Below are 22648 nucleotides of genomic sequence, written 5' to 3'. Positions count from 1 at the left end.
ACGGGACACCTAGCTTAACAGTCAGACAACATTGACAACCTAACTTAGGAGTATGCACCTGTAACAATAGCTAAGCCTTGGCCAATCCCAGTGGCCATACTTCAACCATTCATACACTGCTGAGTGTTCAAACTGTATTCAAATAAGACATACGCTGAGAGCTGTAACCAACCCTGCCATTCTGTATCTCACTTCCAATTTCTGTATGTCATTTCTCTTTTTTTGTCTATAAATCTTCTGCACTGGAGTCTATGTTAATCTGCTATGATTATGGAGGTTGCCTCATTCACGAATTGTTCATTGCTCAATTAAACTCCTTTAAATTTAATTCAGCTGAAGTTTTTCTTTTATCATAATACATGAAATTCCTGGGTCATAGACTATAACCATGTTCCACTTAAAAAGTTGTATCAATTATCCATTACCACAATAATAACGTATAACAAATCACTGCAAAATTTAGTGGTGTGTAGGAGAAGACATTTACTTTCCACTTATATGTCTGCAACTTGGTTTATGTTCAGGTAATCATTTGGTTGGACTTTGCTTTAAGCTGAGGATTGGGTCAAAGTCATCCCCATGTGTCTTTTATCCTTGTTGGATCAGCAGCTACCTAAGGCATGTTCTTCTTTTGATAAAAGGAAGGAACACTAGAGGGAAGCACATTGAAAGTGTCTGCTCATGTCTCATTTTGTTTCATTTGCTAACATCTTATTGACTACAGAAATTCACTGGTCAAGCTCAATACCAAATTCGTGGTGAAAGATACTCTTTCTATGGAGGTTGGAAGGAAAGGGGGAAATAATATTTGCTGAATAATAATCAAAGCTAACACATTACTTAGCCTCATGTTTCTATTCAAGTGTTTTACCCATTTATATTTTTAATATATAATTTACAACATGAAGCATATGAATTCCTTTTTCTTATATCTGTGCAAATGATAAACATCAGTGTTTTTAGTTTTTATTCACATTTTATTATTTGTATGTTATTTTAGACTTGCATATTTTCATGCAAAGTGTGCAAGAGTGCTTCCTTGGCAGCATTGCAAAAGACTTCTCTCCTACATCTGGATAGCAGACAGAGCTGAATATTAATTTTAAAAGTGGTAGAATTTCAAAGAAACCTTATTATTTAACCCAAGAACGTCAGAGACCTGAGAGGGAAGTGGTCAGATGTGAGATTTGGGGTAGGGATGCTATGTATATGTACTTCAGAAACTTTAACCTGCAGGTCCCTACAGCTAGGAGAAATCTCAGCATAATTGCATAATTTAACTAGAGGATTTCTGTTCCTTTTAAGGGTAGAGAGGGGAAATATACTAAAGAAACTGTAGGTACTAGCTAACATTACCAGCAGAAACTGGGAAAACAAGCCCAAAAATAGATCTCAAGTGGCCTGCATCAAACAAACAAATAAAAGCCATTTCCTCCTAGATAAGAGAAAGTTTGTTCCCCATTTGAGTTATGTTGAGATCTTTTCCTAAATTGTGAGTTAAACATGCAGGGGCTCTTTTCTGTGACATAGTACTTAACAGCTCGGAAGGACCCGGGAGAATGTTGTAATACACTAACTGGATGGATCCTGGAGGCTGTATAAAAGTGACAGCACATATTAAATGATGCCAGATCTGCTATGCCCTTTGGAGGAAGAGAAGCAGCTCAGAGAAGCCTCCATGCTAGAATAGGTGTACTCTATAGGAGTCCCAAACTCATTATATTCTATAGGAAAGCTGGAGGGCATTCCATTTACCAAGTCAGTGAGAAATGCCCTGATAAGAGAGGCACAAGCATTATTGAGAACCTAAGTGGTTGTCATCTTCTGTAGGTTGTGATAATGAAAAGAAATGCTATAAAACAATTGGACCTTCTAGTAACAACAGAGATAACAGGATTTCAGAATTATTGAATCAAGTAGGAGCATTTAACTGTCAGAACAATGTGGATGTAATTATAAGTAGCATATATGAATAGCAGCAAGGAAGCCCTGACTTACAGGGATCTTTGGAACTTACATAGAGAATATAATACTCATAGGGGCAAAATATATTAGAAGCCAACAATAATATCTGTATCAATATATCTCAATCTAGCTATATCATCTACATCTGTATCTATTTATATCTATATATTTGTATCTTTCTGTATCTCTATATATTTATCTGTCTTCAGACATACATATATATATGTACACAAATATGTTCTTGATCTTTTCTATATATGTACATAGGAATATGTACCTGTATACAGTCATACACCTAGAGCACATGTACATTTAAACATGTGTATATGCACACAAGCACAAACAGAAACACAGGACTTAGCTCAGCCATCCATTATTGATCATTTCTATATATCTAGATTATGTATATTCTATATAGATTGATTCTGCCTACATATTCTACATATACAGAAAAGATCAAGAATGGAAGGGCAAAAGGTTGAGGCAAGCCTTCTCAAGTTAATTCACATTTCACATGTCCCTTACCCACTTTTCTGAACTGAACCTGTTCTCAGACTTAGAAACCAGTGACTGAAGGAGAGGTCGAGACCTCATGTGAAAAGACCATGCAGCACCACAGGAAGCATTTGCAGTAGTGAGTCCCCGACTTCCTACAAAGGACCATGTGGTTATTCTATTGGGTAGTCATATGCTTTTTAAAAAGGGAAAACATGTAGGTTTTTTAAGATTATTTGATTCAAGGTGTCTTAGTCTGTTCCAGCTGCTGAAGCAAAATACCAGAGAGTAGGTGGTTTATAAACAACATAAATTTATTTCTCACAGTTCTAGAGGTGAAAAGTCAAAGATCAACCAGCCAGAAGATTTGTCATCTGCTAAAGGACCACTTCCTCATAGCCAGCCCTCTCTTCACTCTAATTTTCCATGGCAATTGGGTCATGGGCCTCTCTCAGGCCTCTTTTACAAGGACACTAATCCTGCCCATGAGAGTTGCACCCTCCTGACCTAATCACTCCACCTCCTAACATCATCACCTTGTGGGGTGGGGTTCAGCTTATGAATTTGGGATGGGAGGACACAAACATTCAATATATAGCATACAATTTGATTTGATGTAGATACACAGATAATTAAAGTGTAATCATAGCTCCATGTTAAGCTGGGGGTGTTTAGGGGCCAGGTAATATTCAGAATCCTAAATGAGGTCCGTCTCAAAGAATCCTTGGCTTCTTTGGCACCTATAGTAAATTCTTTTATGTTGCCTCTGCATCATTTTTTAATACAAGTTCAAAAGTGCTTCTCATATCAGAAGCAGGGCTCAGTCACCCTTGACAGTTTATAGTTCTACACCCCACCCAAATGGTTCAAGCCAGTGGCCAGAGATAAGAACTTAGGGGCATCTGTCTCACCTAGCAGACTGAGCAATCAGATTTCCATTTCCTTTAAAGGGACTTTAAGTTTTCAGGCATTTGCCCACAAATTTAAAGTGACCCACACCTTATTCCCTTATGTATACTGCTAGTTGCTATGTTCATGTGCCCATGAGTACTCTCTTTCTCTCCTTCTTCCTGCTGACTCTTCATTCCTGCTTTCAGTGACCCAGAAATGGAGGACTGCCCTCCCAGCTAATTACACCCTCCTTCCCCAGGATCTGTAAGTAAACACCTTTGAACTTATTTCCTATAGTGGTGATGTATTAAATTTGCACTTTCCATCTGAACTAGGCGCTATCCCAGGTCAGTTTTCCCAGAAATCTCCCCCTATCCTTTGTTACTGAGAACACCAAGGAGAACATTGTGCTCTCCCAGCAACAAAGCAATGGTCATGCAGGTATAAACTGAACATGGGTGAGATAAGAACTACAAGGGCATCTATTAGTATAAACACATTTTCTGCATGAAGGACCCCCTGGTCTCATGTAGGGCATCTAGAAATTAGGCTATGCGCTAGGTAAAAGAAGTATTCCGTGAAAGGCACACTATAAACATCCATGCCCAATTCCCCTTTGTTTTCTGTTAGGGCAGCGTTGCTACCTGCTCTGGTACTGGAACCGTAATTTACCTGCAGGTTCTCCACATAGTATCCCCATTGTCATTTCCCAGTGTCAATGTGGTGTAATTATAATGGACATAGCATTTGACAGAACCTTCACATTGGTTCTTCAGCCACTGGGTAAGTACGATTTAATAGAAAAGGCCAGTTAGGAACCCTGATGCTTCCCACTATAGTAGCAGTGTACTCCTTGCCATGGGAAGCATTGGTCCTATCATATACTGCATCATTCTGAAATTGCCATCAAATAGAGAATTAGAGCAGCATCTTTTAGGTGTAGCCCAGGTACCAGCTTGGAGATGACACCCTCTGAGAATGGGCTATTATCCTTCAGGGTACAGTATCCATCTTAAATGATGCTCATTATATGCTGTTGTGTTACTAAGTAGAATATATGAATCTTACAATGAGATCATAGGAGTAGAAGTACCTCTAGTCACTATTGCTTTCAGAAACCAACAGAGGTTATTTGTACTCCTCCTTCTTAGGATCAATGGCCACAGTGATGCTGGCTCTCAAACAGATAACACTTTTCTTGGGGAAGGTCAGGAAAATGAAGAATCCTGCATAACACAGAGCTCAAGCTTCCATCTGTTCATGTGGGTCTTCTTGGCAGTGGCAGAACAATAAGCACAGAAAGGAACTACTACACTGTGGAAGTGATTGACTTTAGTCATGATGAGAAGTAAGCAGCTGCCTCATAATGGGGACAGGAAGGAATATTTTTGGTGCTCAGGTAATTTACAGGGTCCCATTTCTGTAGCTTCTTTCTCTGCTTATCTGTAAATGCACAAATGTGGAAACATGATTTGATAGGGGCATGGTACCCAGGAACTCAGACCTTTGAGTTATAAGGGGCTGGGTCACTCCTTAAGAAATACCACATACAGATATAGCGCAGGTACTAAGAGAAGAAAGAAGGAATCTAGAATGGGTGATAGAAGAAGGTGATGACAAGTACCACTTATGGCCTCAGAATCAACTGCAGCAGCGGGGTTTGAAGTTTTTGTCTCCCTAACCTTCCTCTTATGAGGAAAAAAAAATCAACACCATGAATTTTGAATTTCCGGTTGAGATATTTAATTTAATCTCAAGTATAGGACAGGGAAAAACAAGCTAGAGCCCATGATCCAAATCCCACCCAACATCTGCTGTTGTAAATATAGGCTTATTGGGACGTAGCCACACCCATATTTACATGTTGTCTTTGACTGCCTTTGCACTGCAATGATAGAGTTAAGAAGTCAGAACAGAGAACTTACCCCTTACAAAGCCCTTTACGAAAAAATGTTGGGTGACTAGGTCAGTCCAGAAAAGCACTCTTTCCTGGATAGATTTACACAGTTTTGTCTAATCCATATTGTATCTATTATTATTATAATTATTATTTTTTACCAATTATTCCTCCCCTTGGGGGTTCCAGTTAATAGTTTTCTTATGAAGTTCAAGAGTTTATCCATGTTTTCTGTATTGGCATTAAAGTTCAAGATCTCCACTCTTCTGCAAAGAAAGGGGTGGATGGAAGAGTTGGAAAGCAAGACATATACATACCAGTGTGCGTAGGCATGCATATATATTTCCCCCAGCATTTCTGTGTGATGCTAATGTAATATTTACTGGGATCCTAATTCACCAGTAATAAAACCACAGCTTAGTGATTTATAGATTAATGGTTGTCCCATATCAATTTTGTGATAAATCACTAAATCTACCAAAGCTTTTTTTTTTTTTAATACCTGATCTTCCAAGTAAATGGGGACTATATGTGTTCTTAAAATTCACAATTAATACAGGTATTATTTTTGATCTATTGGCAATGAATAACATTTTCTGAAAGATCCCCGTAACAGGATGTTCAGTAGTCTTCATGAGGTGATAACTGAGTTAGTACCTCAGTATAATTTACCTTTCACAATTCCCTGTGTGTGTGTGTGTGTGTGTGTGTGTGTGTGTTTAACAGTCCTGTAGTCTGTAATATGTTCTTAGATGAAATATCTAGAGCCATGATTTTTCATCCAATCTGGGACATGGATTCTAAGAATTGTAGGTGGCTACACATAAGGAAGAAATGGAAGGGAAATATTCAAAATGGTAATCTAGGGTACTGGCACCCAGTTTGGATTGAGGATTGGCTTCAATGAAAATTTGCCAAATAATGAATGCCATCAAGTTATATTCCTAGGCAAGTTGTGTCAGTGTTTATATTATAGATGAATATATTTCTTTGTGAGGGCCAAGCAAACTTTTCATTATTCATAATTTCAGTGGGCATTTAAATAAATAACAAATATTTAGTTCTTCGATGGGAGACCTAGAACTAATGTCCTCTATGTTTTCATAAAGATGAGCCCGTGTGTGTCTAAACAAAATAAATACATCTTATAGAAGAAAACACACATATTACGTCAACCTAATCAACCTTTGCTAGAGCTCTGATCCTAAATAAAAAAGAAGAGATCCTTGTCTGAGGAGAGGAGCAGGCTAAGAGAGATAAAGGAAGTCCATAGAAATTGAATTCAGACAATGATTTTCCTGATTGCCAGAGAGCTTGTACTCCTAAATTCCTTAAGATAGGGATATGAATGCTATAAAACGCAAGGGTTTTTTGGCAGGCACATACTGTTCATCATCTCAGGAATGTCTATGCATCAGAGACTTCATATTTAGAGCCTGACTGCTGAACTTTGTGAAATAATTTCTTAGATGTTTTTATGAGGCAATGCTTGTAATGTATTAATAGCACCTAGAGTTTTATTAGTTCTTTAATCTCTTTTTTTTACACTAAATTTTTTCTTTACTAAACAATTAATCCATTATTTGCTCAGACAGAGAGGAAGAGAGAAAGAAAAGAATTAATATCCTGAAACTCATAATTCAGATGAATTGCTATGGGTTGATGGGAAAATGTAATTTAAAATAACACATTCTCCCAGCCCAGAAATTCTCTCCACAAAGGTAATAAAAGGAAAATTCTTTCACTACCGAATAAGTATCAAATCAGAATGTGATGCTCATCACAGGCAATCTGCTAAGAAATTGCAAAGACAGAAAGAAATCTCACCCTTTTATATAGCCAAGCAGATACATAACATCGTTCCAAGATAAACAGTAACTAGTCCTCAAGTAAGAGAACTTGACAGCATCATTTGTCCACATAGTTCCTTCTTACTTTACCTGGTAATTAGGGGGACCATCCACGCTAGCTAGTTGCCTTTTTCTTCTGGAGAAAAAATCTTCTCATTTCTTTATTACAGGAGGTAGTTTTAAAACTTGGAATAAGGGCATTGAAGTTAGGCTCCTGCCTTCCCACAGAAAGTGGGAGATTGGGCTGCTATCTTCCCTGATTTTCACATGTCAAAGAGATGACTCTCAGATCTTTGAGAAAGACATCCCTGGGTCATAAAGGTGACAAAAGAACTATCTAGTTTTGAAAAGAATTTATATACCTTTCAAAGAGAAAAGAAAGTACTTACAAGTGTCCTAAAGTAAAGGTAAAAAAAAAAAAAAAAAAAAAAAAAAAAAAGGAAAGAGGACTTCTCTATTATCTGGAAGAATGAAGGTTTTTCTTTTTAATTTTTATTTGTCCTTAGAGGTTGACACAAAGTTTTTATACAAAACAAAATAAACTATTGAACATTTTCCTTCCCACCTTCCTTCTTCCCTTGTTTTCTTCGTTTTGTTTTCTAAATTTATGTTTTAGTTGATAAAATTGAGTCTCTTGTTTTTGCAATCTATCATTTAAAATATTTTTCTTACTTAACATTTGATAAAATTTCTTTTAGATAATGTGAAAAGTATAGGGAAAAGGCACAAAAAATAAAATCACATAGTGCACATTTTTTACATTATTTTATTATAGACATTTCCCCAACATATTATAGTATTTTATTTTTTCTCCATCTTTGATTTAGAAGGTATACATTCTATTTTTATCTATTAGTGATTACTTATAATTAATAATAATAACATATTTAGACTTAAATTTTTTAATTACCTATATAAAATTGAAACCATGTATTTTCTCCAAAAAGTGTAGCATACTTATTCCTTTCTCATTTACTTCTTCCATTTAACTTTCCTATTAAATCTAATTTCAATTTTTAGATGTAGAATAATTCTATTAATTTTGACTCAATTTTTCTCAAAGAAGTTGCTCTGATATTTACATTAAAATTTAACAATGATTAATTTAGAATTTATGTTATGTCTTGTGATTTTTGTAATTTTTTCTTAATCATTGTCATTGTTAAACCCTGACTTCTCCAATCCTGCACACTTACTATGATTAATTGCTTGCATTTTTTTAATTCGAAAGTCTGTGTGGGAAGTTTAATTTTGAAATATGGTAGTATGTAAATATATTTTTCTGTGCTTGAACTGGAAGAACAATTTTCTGAAGATTGAATTTTTGATTCTCACACGAAATTCTGAAAAATGCAGTAGTTAACAATCCAGACTTTGAAGACAGAGAACATAACCTGAACTCTGCCATTGACAAACTATAACTTTAGAAAACAGTCGGGGCCTGGTGGCTCATGCCTCTAATCCCAGCACTTTGGGAGACTGAGGCGGGTGGATCACCTGGGGTCAGGAGTTTGAGACCAGCCTGGCCAACATGTCGAAACTCTATCTCTAATAAAAATACAAAAATTAGCCAGGCATGATGGTGCCCGCCTGTAATCCCAGCTACTGGGGAGGCTGTGGCAGGAGAATCTCTTGAACCTGGTTGGGAGGAGGTTGCAGTGAGCCGAGATCACGCCACTGCACTCCAGCCTGGGTGATAGAGCAAGACTCCATCTCAAAAGAAAAAAGAAAACATAGTTTACGTTTGAATAGCAGTTATTCACAGGCAAGAAGGGAAACAGAAAATTTTTATAAATATTATTTTCTTTATTATTCACTCCTTTCTGTTGTGACCTTTATGCTTGTTGAAAAGAAGCATGGCCAAATGCTTTTATGTTTTGATTGGTTGCTCTGGCTCTTTATGGAATTATTTCTTAATCCTTAAAATTCAAAATTCACACCAGGATTTGCTGAGGTATCAATTAGTGTTATACCATTTTACTATTCATAGTTTACCAATAAGTATTTCAATATGCAAAACAATTTTTCTTGCTTTAATAATTATTTTCAGAATAGCTTGCAACTTCCAAGTCTAGTAGCATAGAAGACATGCCTTCTTATCTTGTTGTGATCACAAGCCAAATGTTTTATACAATCTTTTCCTACAAGTTTACAATAGGTTTATTACATAAGAAAGAGCATTTTCTGATTATTCATGTAAACTTAAATTTATGTAGACTTTTCCTGTTGATCATCCTTATCAAGACTAGTCTTAGCCAGTACTGGGATAAGAGTTTATAAATTCTGATCAGTTCTTTTAAGCTTAATTGAAAAAAAAAAGAAGAGATCAGAGTTGTCATTATTTGAATTTGTTTGTTCAGTGTTAAGAGCAACCATAGAAGATAAGGAATGTGGCCTAAGGAGAGGCAGCCATGGCACTTAGTTTGATACTGAAGTAAAAACAAAAATGTTCTTCCCTAGTTTCAAGTGGTAGCCAGTAGTTATTTGGGGTGAGTGGGGTGAGGTGTGAGGTGTTGCTCCTTTTTTTTTTTTTTTTTTTTGAGACAGAGTCTCACTCTGTTGCCCAGGCTGGAGTGCAGTGGCACAATCTCAGCCCACTGCAGCCTCTGCCTACCGGGTTTGAGTGATTCTCCTGTCTCAGCCTCCCAAGTAGCTGGGATTACAGGCATGTGCCACCATGACCAGCTAATTTTTTTTTTGTATTTTTAGTAGAGATGGGGTTTCTCCACTTGGGTCGTGCTGGTCTCGAACTTCCGACCTCAGGTGATCCACCTACCTTGGCCTCCAAAGTACTGGGATTACAGGCGTGAGCTGCCGCACCCAACTGGTGCTCCCTTTTGCCTGGCAGTTTCTTCTTCATCAGACGTGAGCAATAGTATTGACTGTGGCGTGTCTGTCTAAACCAGAATAGGCCAAGGATAAAAAATGTAGTGGCTTTTAACCCAGTGCACTTTAGAAAGTTACTGGTTCTAAGCAGATGCATCTCCTGACCGTCCTACATACTGTCTTGGCTTTTCAGGTTAGGGAAGATTACTGAAATTCTGTTTCTTTCATTTAACACGTAGACAAACTGTTCCTTCACAGGAATTTTTTCTTAAGTCACCCTTTCTTCATTATGATCAATTCTGAAAAAACAGATAAAAAATAAATATATATATATACACACATTATGAATTACATATATCTATAAATATAAATTATTTGTTTTTTTCCAGCAAAAGGCTGCTACTTATCTCTGTTTTCCAGTATGGATGAACATATTTCCTAATTTTAATATGCAGTTGGTATCCCAGTAGAACTCTTAGAAAGGGGAAGAGACTAATACATTTGTACAAATTACCATTATACTCAGAAATTCACTTCCAAAAATATCAGAATAAATGGTGGTTCTTTTTCTTTTATCTTTGAAAATGTCCTTGTGAAATTACTTTATGCTAGGGAAAATACATACCTGTGATAATTTTAGTTGAAGTAAAAGTCAGTAAGTAATTTCAACCATCAGTTAATTAACCCACAAAGTTGAACTTAAACCGTCAGCTAATTATCCTGTGGGCCTGAGCCATAGACCATTGAGAAAGGATCTAGAGGACACAGGTTGAAAGACAACCCACTCTCCTGCTACAGTGAGCACTTTGGCTGGGTGTGGGGGTGGAGTCTGCTATTCTTTGCGTGGTAAAAATATAGTTAAGCAACCTGAAGAGTGACTGATGATTATGACTTTGTCTATAAATATATTGATTTAAAATCAAGTGTTATTATTTTCTTTTGTCATGTCCTCTCTTATGAATCTCCTGTGCACATTCTTTACCATTTTTCCCCACTGGGTTTATTGTTGCTTTTTTTTTTCTTTATTGATATCTAGGTATCCTGAAAATTGATCTCATTGCTATGGGTTGCAAATATATTTTTTAAACTGTTGCTTATCTGTTGACATTTTTATAGTCTTTTCTTTACAAAGGTTTTTAATTTTGTTGTAGCTGAATTTATTTATTGTCTCCATTATGGGGGGTGTGTGTGTGTGTGTGTGTGTGTGTGTGTGTTTTCTTTATCAGGAAAGACTTCTCTACCTCAGGGTCATAAAGGTGTTCTCCAAATATACATATTTTTAATTTTTTACGACATTTTGTTTTTCATATTTAGGTTTTTGACCCAACTGAAATTTTTGTTGTGTGTAAGAGGTAGCAGTCTAGACTTGTTTGTTTTTTACCCAAGGAAAATTAACTTTTAAAAACATGATATACTATACACACACACACACACACACACACACACACATAAAAGCTTCCCCACAAATGATACCAGCCTGTCCTATACCAAGTAGCCAGCCATAAATACTAGTGTCTGTGTTAGAATTTGGTAACAAGGGGGAGGGATTTTTGCTAAACGAACCTAGCTAAGTGGGCTAAGGACAGAGCCCAAAGTCAAGGCCTCAAAAAGAGCATTAAGGAGAGCCTGACTCTAATTTGGTCAAGAAGAGTCTTAGTTGCTAATTCTTATTTAGATCTCAAAACATGAAAATTAATTTAACCTTTACATTGTTGAATCTTTCTACAAACACCATTACTTACTAAATTTAAATTTATTCTCCTATTTCTAAACATTAATTACTTCAACAAATATGTATTGCACATGTACTATTTTCTAGGCACAGTCTTTACTGTGGGAATAAAGATGTGAACAAAGACAGAAAGGTTTTTTTGTTTTGTTTTGTTTTTGGACAAAAGTGAACAAGCAAACACGTAAATACATAAAATCATTTTAAGTGATGAATTAGTGCTACCAATGTTTTAAAAAGTAAAGTAAAATGATAGAATCCTTAGGTAAGATCTTTCCAAGAAATTGATACTTGATCAGAGTTCTGAATAAACTTGGAAAAGATGATAATTCCATTAGTAGGAAAGAGCACAATGGAAGACTTTGGGGCAAGAAAGGGACTGTCATGACTCAGAGACACAGAACGGGTGGTGAGGCTAAAGCTAGGAAGTGAGTGGGTAAGAGGCAGCATGGTAAAATATGCATCAGGGAATTAGGGATTCATGGGTGGAGGGTTGAATTTGGATGTCACTAAACTGCCATTTAGGGGACCTTGGGAAATTTTGGATGGCAGAAGGATAAGATCTATCTATTGTATTATTTAAAAGGAGTGACTCTGGCTCTTTGGTGGGAAATAAGTAACAGCTTAAAAAGGAGATATAGAAACTCATTTTCAAACAAAAGATGAATTACTTTATAAGCCAAAATTTTTTTTTTTTTTTTTTTTGAGACAGAGTCTCGCTTAGTCGCCCAGGCTGGAGTGCAGTGGCGCGATCTCAGCTCACTGCAAGCTCCGCCTCCCGGGTTCACGCCATTCTCCTGCCTCAGCCTCCCGAGTAGCTGGGACTACAGGCGCCCGCCGCCTCGCCCGGCTAATTTTTTGCATTTTTAGTAGAGACGGGGTTTCACAATGTTAGCCAGGATGGTCTCGATCTCCTGACCTTGTGATCCGCCCGCCTCGGCCTCCCAAAGTGCTGGGATTACAGGCGTGAGCCACCGCGCCCGGCCTAAAATATTTTATTTTTAAGAGAAATTGTATTTTCTTAACACTTCTAAGCTTTGCCTGAAAAACATGTTACATCAACAATCCATTAATTCTTTTATTTACTCATCCATTTATTTATCAAAAAATATCAAAGAGCTATTCTGATTTTGCACTTCACTGGATGCTAGAAAATCAACAGAAAGCGACACATGATTTAGATAGAGAAAATAACAAATAAATAGCTGTATTTAAAATGAAAAGAACCATAGTGATGGAAATCACAAATGGTACTAAACAAATGCTGAAAGAAAGTGTAGGTTACTAAACTTTTATTTCTACTAACTTCTGTGTATTCTCATCAAGCTCCTTCACACTCTCAGTTAGGATGTACCTTAATTTTTTCCCACTCCGTCTTTGGCCATCCAAATACCCTGGGCATGGTGCCTTTATTTCACATTGCCTGCTTTGTTCACTTCAATCTGTCTGGGCTTGCTCCAGCTGTTTGGGAGACTTTGGAACATTATTAAAGGGACTTAACTATCTGTTTGCAGTTTATTAGAGAGAAAGTGTTAATTTGCTTCTTAGCATTTTTAATTAGCTCTGGAAACCTCTAAGCATCTTTGCAGTAATTCCAGGGAAACTCAGGCTTTGTAGTGAGTAGAATGATCTTCTAATTACCCTTTCCGACATTCTGGCCTGATCTGCCTCTTATGGTAAAAAGAGAGGCAGAGAGAAAAAAAATTGTGTTCTCTTCTGCCTGTTTGCATTTACAGCTTTGTTTTATTTCACTCAGGAGTAAATTCCTTTGACAGTAAGTATTATATCATTCCAACAGATGCCTTTATCCATCTGATCCCGAAGACTTGGCTTTGTAAAAAGTGATTGTTTTTGAAATACTGACCATTATTCACTAGTTATGCCATACATATTCCAAGTTTAAGAGCTTATTGTTTGTAAGTTTGAGTAAAATAGAAGTTCTATAGCAGTAAATGGATCATTAACATAATCAAATTTTAAATATAGTAATTCTCATTTATAATCTTTATTTAGATTCATTTATGTTAAAGAATAGCAGTTTAGTGTATAATCATGATTCTAATACTTACATGTACTGAACATGTGCAAAAGATTTTATTAAACTTACTTATTAAGAAGGAACCTGGTAATAGGTTTCAAGTAGTACAAAGGAGAATTCAGAGATAGGAGAGACGTATTAGGAATAAGGAACTCTAAAATGCACTTAAAGATGGATGCAAAACAAATACTTACAGGACAATAATCAGTCACATTCCACAGAATGCAATTCATTTGAAGCTCTATAATCAAGAATAATTGGTATTACTACTATTCATTTGCTACAATTTATAGAGTTTTAAAATAGCTTAAAACTCTATAAAAAGAGTTTTTTTATCTCTTTAAAAAGACAATAAAATAAAGAGTTGAAAAATTAAGCTTGACACTGTACACATTACATTAGTCTTATTTTGTACATTTCAAAGTCTTTCATAACCCACCTGTCCCCACCTTGTGATTATAATAATTCTATGGAAATACAACTCAATCACAAAATGAGGTTTTTCACATTGAGCTTGGCCTGATGAATTTTATAGGCACAGAAAGAGTATCACTTTACTATATGAAGCCTCCTTCAATTTGCTTTGAAAAGTCTAGAGCCATATGGTATTGAACCTTTACCAAGATCACAAAACTAACTCCTGTCTGGAAATTTTCTTTTGGAATCTCAGGTAAGACTTTTAAAAGTCTGTATTATTTGATATCCAGAGACTATGAAACTAAGCCCAAGATTCTGCACAACATCTCAACTGCTTATACATTTGGGGAAATTAGTCTCTTCTAGAATCTGTAAGTTAAGTCAACCAAGTAACGTAAAAGTGGCTTATCATACATGATTAAAGGAGCATCATTTACAAATATGGCATGCTAGGTCAAGCCTATCTTGTATAGTGTATTAAATTATATTCTAGAGAAAGGAAAACAGATTCTTACTGAAAGTATATTAATAAAAATATTGCATGAAAAGAAAAAAACGACTTAGGGATTTTTTAAACTGGAGAGATCAATGAGAATCAAATTTAATTTTAAAATGTTTCATCATAGTTCATAAAAGCAGAATCTAATAAATTTTTGTAAGTTAAAGAATAGCTTAAGAAGAAACAGAAAGGGCTTCCTTAAATATCTGGAAAAGACAACACTAAAACCACATCAAAAAAATTCTAACAAATTACAGTAAAATTTCCCTGATCAGTTCATTTAGTCCCATATAATCAGTTTATATTCCTCTTGATTTTTGATTAACAATGGCATGAAACTGTCTGTGTTTGAATTTTTTAAAAAATCTGGAAATCCTGACTTAACATATGGATATGGTCTGAATGTCATGTCATCTAAGCACAGTCTGCTTAAAGACTGTGCCCAGGAATCTCTTTTTTGAAATGTCAATAAAGTACTGAGTCAAATTGTTTTCCATGAGATTTTGAGATGGTTCTTTGTTGAACAAACAAACTCTCACCTATAACAGAGTGTTTTAAAAAGCATTAGAATAAAATAAAACTATTTTGGATAACATAAATTTAATGATAATTGTTATTTTATTATTGAAAATTTTCAAATGTAAAAAGTCTGTTGAAAGTTCATAATAAGAATAATGCAACTGACACTGAAATTTTTCCCTCCAGTATAATACAAAACAAACAGATTAAAAAAGCCATTCAAATACAAAGAATTAGACAAATATTTCTAAGGATAATGATTAAGATGACTATCTGTTTTCAAATAAGTTGGTGAATGTTGCATCAGCTTTATAAAAATGAATTAATAACATAATATGTATAGAGGAAAAAAGCTCTAGATATGTTGTATAATAATCCTGAGACCTTATTCCAGGAATATCAACAAAACCTGGGGTTGAGTTTAGATATCCGTATTTTAATAAAATTCATGAATTGTTATGCCCAGACCGTTCGTTCCCCAAAGAAGACCACCAGAGTCCAGTGTCAAAGCCAAGCGGCAAGGATCTTTACTACAAGTTCGAACCTGGTCCCTCCATTCCACAGTATACAAGAGGGCCCCGAACAATGCGAGCGTTTGCTTTTTATAGCCCGAGAGTTACAGGGGAACAAAGGAATTCTTTTGGTTCCCGCGCTTTCAGTAAAACCTTGAACGGCTGTCTCCTTATCGGAGACTTTCCAGGTGGTGTTTGTACTGGGCTCAGGGAGTTTGAGAGATATATGGCGATATGTGGTGGGATGGGAGGATGGGATGTGTTTGTACTGGGCTCAGGGAGTTTGAGAGATATATGGCGATATGTGGTGGGATGGGAGGATGGGATGTGTTTGTACCGGGCTCAGGGAGTTTGTGAGATATATGGCGATATGTGGTGGGATGGGAGGATGGGATGTGTTTGTACCGGGCTCAGGGAGTTTGAGAGATATATGGCGATATGTGGTGGGATGGGAGGATGGGATGTGTTTGTACTGGGCTCAGGGAGTTTGTGAGATATATGGCGATATGTGGTGGGATGGGAGGATGGGATGTGTTTGTACTGGGCTCAGGGAGTTTTTACCCCGGGGCTGAGGAATGTGCCCAGCTCCTTTCAGAATGAATCTAATGTGCACTGGCCTAGAAGAGATTTAATTGAAATTAAAGAAGTAAAAACTGTGACCAAGTTAATATTTTAAATAATAACTGAAATTATAACTGACAATTTATACTTTTGTTATGTAACATAATCAAACAAACATTATCAGGATTCCAATAAATATTAGAAAATTCGAAAGAACTATTTCATAAAAATACTGAGCAGTGCTTTTCCTGATAATAAAAACACATCATGGACATCCAGGGCATTGGCATATTTACAGGGAGACTTCCTCAAATCACATATGTTTTGACTTACTAGTAAAGACGTACTAGCCCTCACATAATGTTGTTATGTTGTTGGAAACTGAAACTTTAAGTGAAAAGATTTATAAGAAAACCAATTTTAACATAGGCTAATTGATATAAACAAGTGTTAAGTTCCTATGGCATATTTCTGGTCACTAAAACATCACTAAACTCCTAGATAAAAACCCAAACACCCATTGAAATAACCATGAGCTATATATACATTTAAGAAATATTCATAAAACCAAGTAAGATAATTTTTTGCCCAATTTTTAGTGAATTGGTGAGCGATGGTGGTCATAGTGGTGATGAGTTAAATGAAGGAATAAATGTTTACAAAGGGAAATTTTTAAGGAGTACAACCTACAGTTCACAAATTGTAGCATAAACAGTAACAGATATGTTGGGGGCTGGCCCAGTTCTTGCTTACCACTTGGTTTATTGTCAAGCATTTGTATGGCTTTACAAAGTGTTATTTGAGAATTAATTTGTATTTATCCCTTCATTCAGCTTTCCAACCTGCTTATTCCAATTCAGGGTAATGGGTGCAAGGAAGAAACTAGCCCTGGAGAAGACATCATTCCAACATAGGGCGCACTCACACGTACACACACACACACGCACACACAATCAGGCTGGGACCATATGGACACGTGCACATCTCTAGGACATGGGGGAAAAACAGAGTGCCCAGAGAAAACCCATATAGGCATGGGGAGAACATGCAGACTCCACGCAGACAGCGCCCCCATCAGCTAACAAAACGACATTGAACAGAACAATGTTATTTGAGGACCTGCTATATTTACATTGATAGAATTTTAACTACAACAATTTAACCTAGAAAAAGCTGTATGTCTCTTTTGGTTTATCAGCTCCTCTCAGGAAACTGTTCAAGCAAATCTAGTTATTTCTAGCATCTCTCTTATAATAAAGTTAATTTTTTTTTTTGTAATTTTCCAGAAGCTCTCAGAAAAATTTCAAAAAGACTTTTCAGCACAAGGGATATCCTGAAAATGTTATTTTATATTTTTCTGTGCTTAGGATCAGGTAGAATAAAATTTTTAAAACGTTTGTGAGAAGAGACTTGATTAAGATAGGTCCCTGAAAAACCATACATGGTTGCCTAATTAACATAATAATGAAACACTTAAAAATAAATATAGTATGCAATAGGTGAGACATATTGTATTTTCCACTTTTTTTAGATGATCAAGGACATAATGAAGCCAACACAAAAGACAGAAAAGTACTCTATGAAGACAGTTTTTCCTATCTAAGAAGACTGCAAAGAGAGTAAAGAATAAGCATTTGTTTTTAGGTGTCCTCCTAAATACCAAGAAACTAAGCTTGTCATAATTGAGCCGACTATGCTAAAATTTTAACACATTTTACAGTTTCTTTTTCAGAGTTGAGTATTATAAACCAAGGCAACTACAATCCACTTTTAAGTGTTGTCCTTTATTATGCTCTTTTATATTCTGGAACATAGTGACATGTTGAGGACAGCTCTTAGAATACGCCTGCCTAAAGGCAGTATCACTGGGGAATACTATTGTTATTGCTCTTGTAACTCTTACACTGTTGCTATTTTACAGAGCAAAATAGCAAAACAATTTAGAATGTTAGTTGTTAGTATAAATTATGGGAAATAAGTCATTAACTGGAAAGAGTTTGTAACGCAGAAGAAATACTTTTATTTAAAAGAAAACTACTCCACAAAAAAGAAATAAATAACCATGTAATGATTATTTATAACCCATTTCACATTTTATTTAACCAGTAAGAAGACATGCAACACAGAATTAGTTTAAGAGGCTGTGATTTTTTCCAGTCAGATTTATATTTGAATCATAGTTTGGTCACATGTGTGCCAGGAAGTATTAAGTGCAATAAAATGCACGTAATATACTATTGCATTGCTTAACACATAGTGAAATCTTAGTACACATTACTTAGATACTGAACGTATAATTGTGTAGGTAGAACCAATGTGCTGGGAACACAAGCTTCTGGAATAATAGCTTAAACAAATGGTTACTAACTTTGGTATAATGTCCTAAACAATTAATAACAATGTAGATAATATCTTTTAATGTATACCTATACTAAAAACAAAAAAAGTGAGTATAGCTATTTATATCTCTCATGTAAAGCAAGACATAAAGCCAGCATTTAATTTCTTAGAAGTGGTTTCCATAAAACACTTTAAAAAGAAATCTGGAGGTACAGAATGATTTTTTTTTTTATGCCAGCTTAATCTACTATATTGAACTAAGCCTAAATTGGATATATTTTAAAGCAGGTAAATTAACTTTTCACATCGTAATAAAAAGTTCTATAAAAATATTCCTATTAAATACCTTCTGTATCCCCAGGAAACTCAGTAAACTTACCTTCTCTTAAACTACCAAATTAAATTAGTAGGAACTCTATGAGGTGACAGTGACCAACTCTGTAGAGTTGTTGACTTAAGCCAGTTACATTTGGGAAGACATGAACTAAAAATGATGATTTTAGGAATGAACACTCTTAAATAATGCCCCCTGACATAATTCAGTGATAGAGTAAACTCTCCACCAAGGCCACCTCTAAGTCAGGACAATAAAATTAGGTGAATCACTGAAAATATATTTATCTTGATATTATCTGTGGAGGCAGAAAGAATGGAGTCAATTCCATAATCAAAAAAACAGTTTAAAATTGCTAATATAATCATTCAACATTTGACTTTGTTCTACACTAAAGTAAGATGCGATGTTATGCAAATAAATAATTTCTGCTCAGAGTACAGTAAGCTAAATGTTTAAGGGAATAGAACAGAATATTTGAAACAGTTTTACATTAGGAGAATTTTATAATTATCTGTTTATAAATCATATATGTGTTTAGTCATTTTCTTCAATAGTCCTTTTAGAAAGAAAAGAATCCGATTTAATTTTTCCTTAATAAACTATACAGTTTCTAAAAGAGATATTGGTGCTTTCCCGCATTCTTGAAAGAAACCAACCACCATTCTTGAAGAAGTACAAGTGACTTGTCCTTATCATCTTTTCCACCATCATCATTATAGTCATAATTTTTTAAATCTTGAGAATATTTTCTTTATATCTAACTATAAGATATTCTCACATTTCAAATAAAAATTCTGACTTTCAAAAACCCAATAAAATTCATGGGCACTCCATATCAGACTTTAGGTAATGAATTTGTATGCAAAATATTTTAAATATGTAGATAAATATAATCTATACTTTTTTTTTTTTTTAAGACAGTCTCACTCCGTCACCCAGGCTGGAGTGCAGTGGCATGATCTTGGCTCACTGCAACCTCTGCTTCCTGTGTTCAAGCGATTCTTCTGCCTCAGCCTCCCAAGTAGCTGGGATTACAGGTGCATGCCACCATGTCCATCTAATTTTTGTATTTTTAGTAGAGACTGGGTTTCCCCATTTTAGCCAGGCTGGTTTCAAACTCCTGACCTCGTGATCCGCCCTCCTCGGCCTCCCGAAATGTTGGAATTACAGGCGTGAGGCATTGCACCCAGCCCAATATATCTATTCTTTAAACTCTTACTGAATTTATGCTGATAGCTATAAAATACTCCAAATATTAATGAATATTCTTCTCTTAATTTCCTCAACTGTAAATCAAACACATTTTCATAGTGTGTTAGAGTTTTGCATGTGGTTCCTTATTGTCCCTATGCAAATATGATTTATTTTATAAAACAAGCATGTTCCTGGAAACTAAAATAACCTTCAAAAATAAAATATTTCAAATAATGTTTGAAATTTGTTAATTATACACATAATATAGTAAATCTATAGGTGAAATAGGTGATTCTTGTGTAGATAAAAAAAATTCAAACCAATGTTTGTGCTTTAATTTTTTTTAATTTTTAGATAAAGAGAAAAATAATGCTTACAGTTGGGAACACCTATACAGTTCTCTGATTGTAAGCTGGAAATCTTGAGATTGTTAATCCTTTATAATAGTCATGTAAAAGTGGTGTTCATTTAGAAATAGAATACCTAAATAGATTGGGAGATTGGTTTATTAGGAAGGAACAATAATAAGATATTTGATTAGAACTATGCTTTATTATCTAAGTTGACATCAATTCATACCTGTGATGATATATCCTAGATTTCATAATATATAAATTATGTGCATATGTGTGTATATATATTTTCAAAGTAAACCAACTTTCAAATCAGGTTTTAAAAATTAAAACCGAAAGGGAAAATTGAACCTAAATGATTATAGTATAGCATACATGTTGATTAATCTTCGTTTTATGTAAGGAGAGCTCTCAAATTCAGGAAGTGGAACAAAACATGAAAACGAAGTTGCTTACTGCTTAATACAGTTACAGTGATATTTAATGTATTTACTTCTTCTATGGACCTTTAGAAAAGCATGTCAATATACTAAAGAAAACATTTTCAGCTAACCAATTGAGCAACCCTAGAAACCTCACTTCACTTCTTTAAACCTCAATTTCCTCAACTGTAAATGCAAAATTATGGTGATTATACTTATACATCTGCTTTGAAGATTAAATAAATCATGCATTTAAAACTGTTAGCCCAGAGCCTAGCAAGTGTAAGTACTCTCTAAATATTATTTGTTTCTTTTCCTGTTAATTGTTATATAATAAGTAGGTAACATGGACTCACTCTGATACTTTTCTGGCTAGTTGTTAAACAGAAATGCTCAATTTGTACCAATTCAAATATATCATGTAAAAAAAAAAAATCCAGTGGTTGATAGTTACATTTGGGAAATGATTGTCAAAGTCATAACTGGTAGTCAAAAAAAGAGAATATTTGTTAGCAATTATGATGACTACTGAGCCCATTTATTGAATACATGATTCTTAACTTTTCAATCTGGGTTTTTTTTTTCAGAACTTTGTGTTTCTGTTTGAATACAGTAAATCAGTTGTTTTCACCAACTTGATTATGTGATTTTGCAAGCCCAGATAAAAATAACTTGACTAAACTTACATAGTTTTGCTAAGCTACCTCAGTCAAGATAAAATTTAAGAGACTACCTTTCAGTATTTTATTTAGAGAAGAATTATCTCATGAAGCTTAAAAAAAAAAAAAAAAAAAAGAAATACAAGAGAAAGCAATATTGAGAAAGGCTATCTTAAAAAATTTGCAGGGACAGAGGCCAGTATTTGTCAGGACTGACTGCTGGTATCACATATCAAATTAGTTTCCTTGTCTGCTGGTGCACTGGAGTGTGGATATTGGAATATCTTCAAATTCCACACAAAATATATCCTTGTATGTATAACTACATTTAATAATATTAAAAGTAGAGTACTTTTCCCAAATTTCCCATCTCATTTTACACTGAATTTGGTGTGATACAGTATTTTGTGACATGTTTGTAATTAATACAGTAATTTGTTGCTTAAAGATGGGATACATTGTGAGAAATGCATCAGGCAATTTCATTGTTGTACAAACTTCATAGAGTACTTACACAAACCTAGATGGTAGTGCCTACTACACACCTAGGTTATATAGTATTGCTTGTTGCTCCTAGGCTACAAACCTATAAAGCATATTACTTCTAAATACTATAGGCAATTGTAATGCAACGGTCAGTACTTTTTTTTTTTTTGAGACGGAGTCTCCCTCTGCCGCCCAGGCTGGAGTGCAGTGGTGCGATCCCAGCTCACTGCAAGCTCTGCCTCCCCGGTTCATGCCATTCTCCTGCCTCAACCTCCCTGGTAGCTGGGACTACAGGCACCTGCCACCTCGCCCCGCTAATTTTTCGTATTTTTAGTAGAGATGGGGTTTCACCGTGTTAGCCAGGATGGTCTTGATCTCCTGACGTCGTGATCTGCCTGCCTCGGCCTCCCAAAGTGCTGGGATTACAGGCGTGAGCCACGGCGCCCGGCCATGGTCCCGGCCATGGTCAGTACTTCTATATCTAAACATATCTGCCATTAAAAGGGTACAATAAAAATATGATATTATAATCTTATGGTACCAAATTGTATATGCTGTCTGTTGTTGACTGAAACGTCCTTATGGAGTAAATGACTTTACAATCTTCTTCACAGAACTATTTACATTTTCATTCAGCAAGTATTTAACGTGTTATATC

At 35.3% G+C, this 22648-nt stretch overlaps 1 long non-coding RNA gene across 6 annotated transcripts in view; it reads left to right on the top strand.

Annotated features, from left to right (window-relative positions):
• The window catches only part of LOC107130405 (uncharacterized), a 98903-nt gene that overhangs the window by 23051 nt on the left and 53204 nt on the right, over positions 1 to 22648 (top strand). For 2 of the 6 annotated variants that reach the window (XR_012416305.1, XR_012416304.1), the window contains exon 3: positions 3558 to 3615. The exons of the other annotated variants lie outside the window; for them this stretch is intronic. This is a non-coding gene — a long non-coding RNA (uncharacterized lncRNA). The remainder of the gene's footprint in view (positions 1 to 3557; positions 3616 to 22648) is intronic. 6 annotated transcript variants of the gene reach the window in all.

The sequence above is a fragment of the Macaca fascicularis genome, chromosome 7 (assembly GCF_037993035.2).
Source record: "Macaca fascicularis isolate 582-1 chromosome 7, T2T-MFA8v1.1".
NCBI classification, from domain to species: Eukaryota; Metazoa; Chordata; class Mammalia; order Primates; family Cercopithecidae; genus Macaca; species Macaca fascicularis.
Note: the sequence above shows the minus strand (reverse complement) of the source record. Positions and strands in the feature narration are given on the sequence as shown.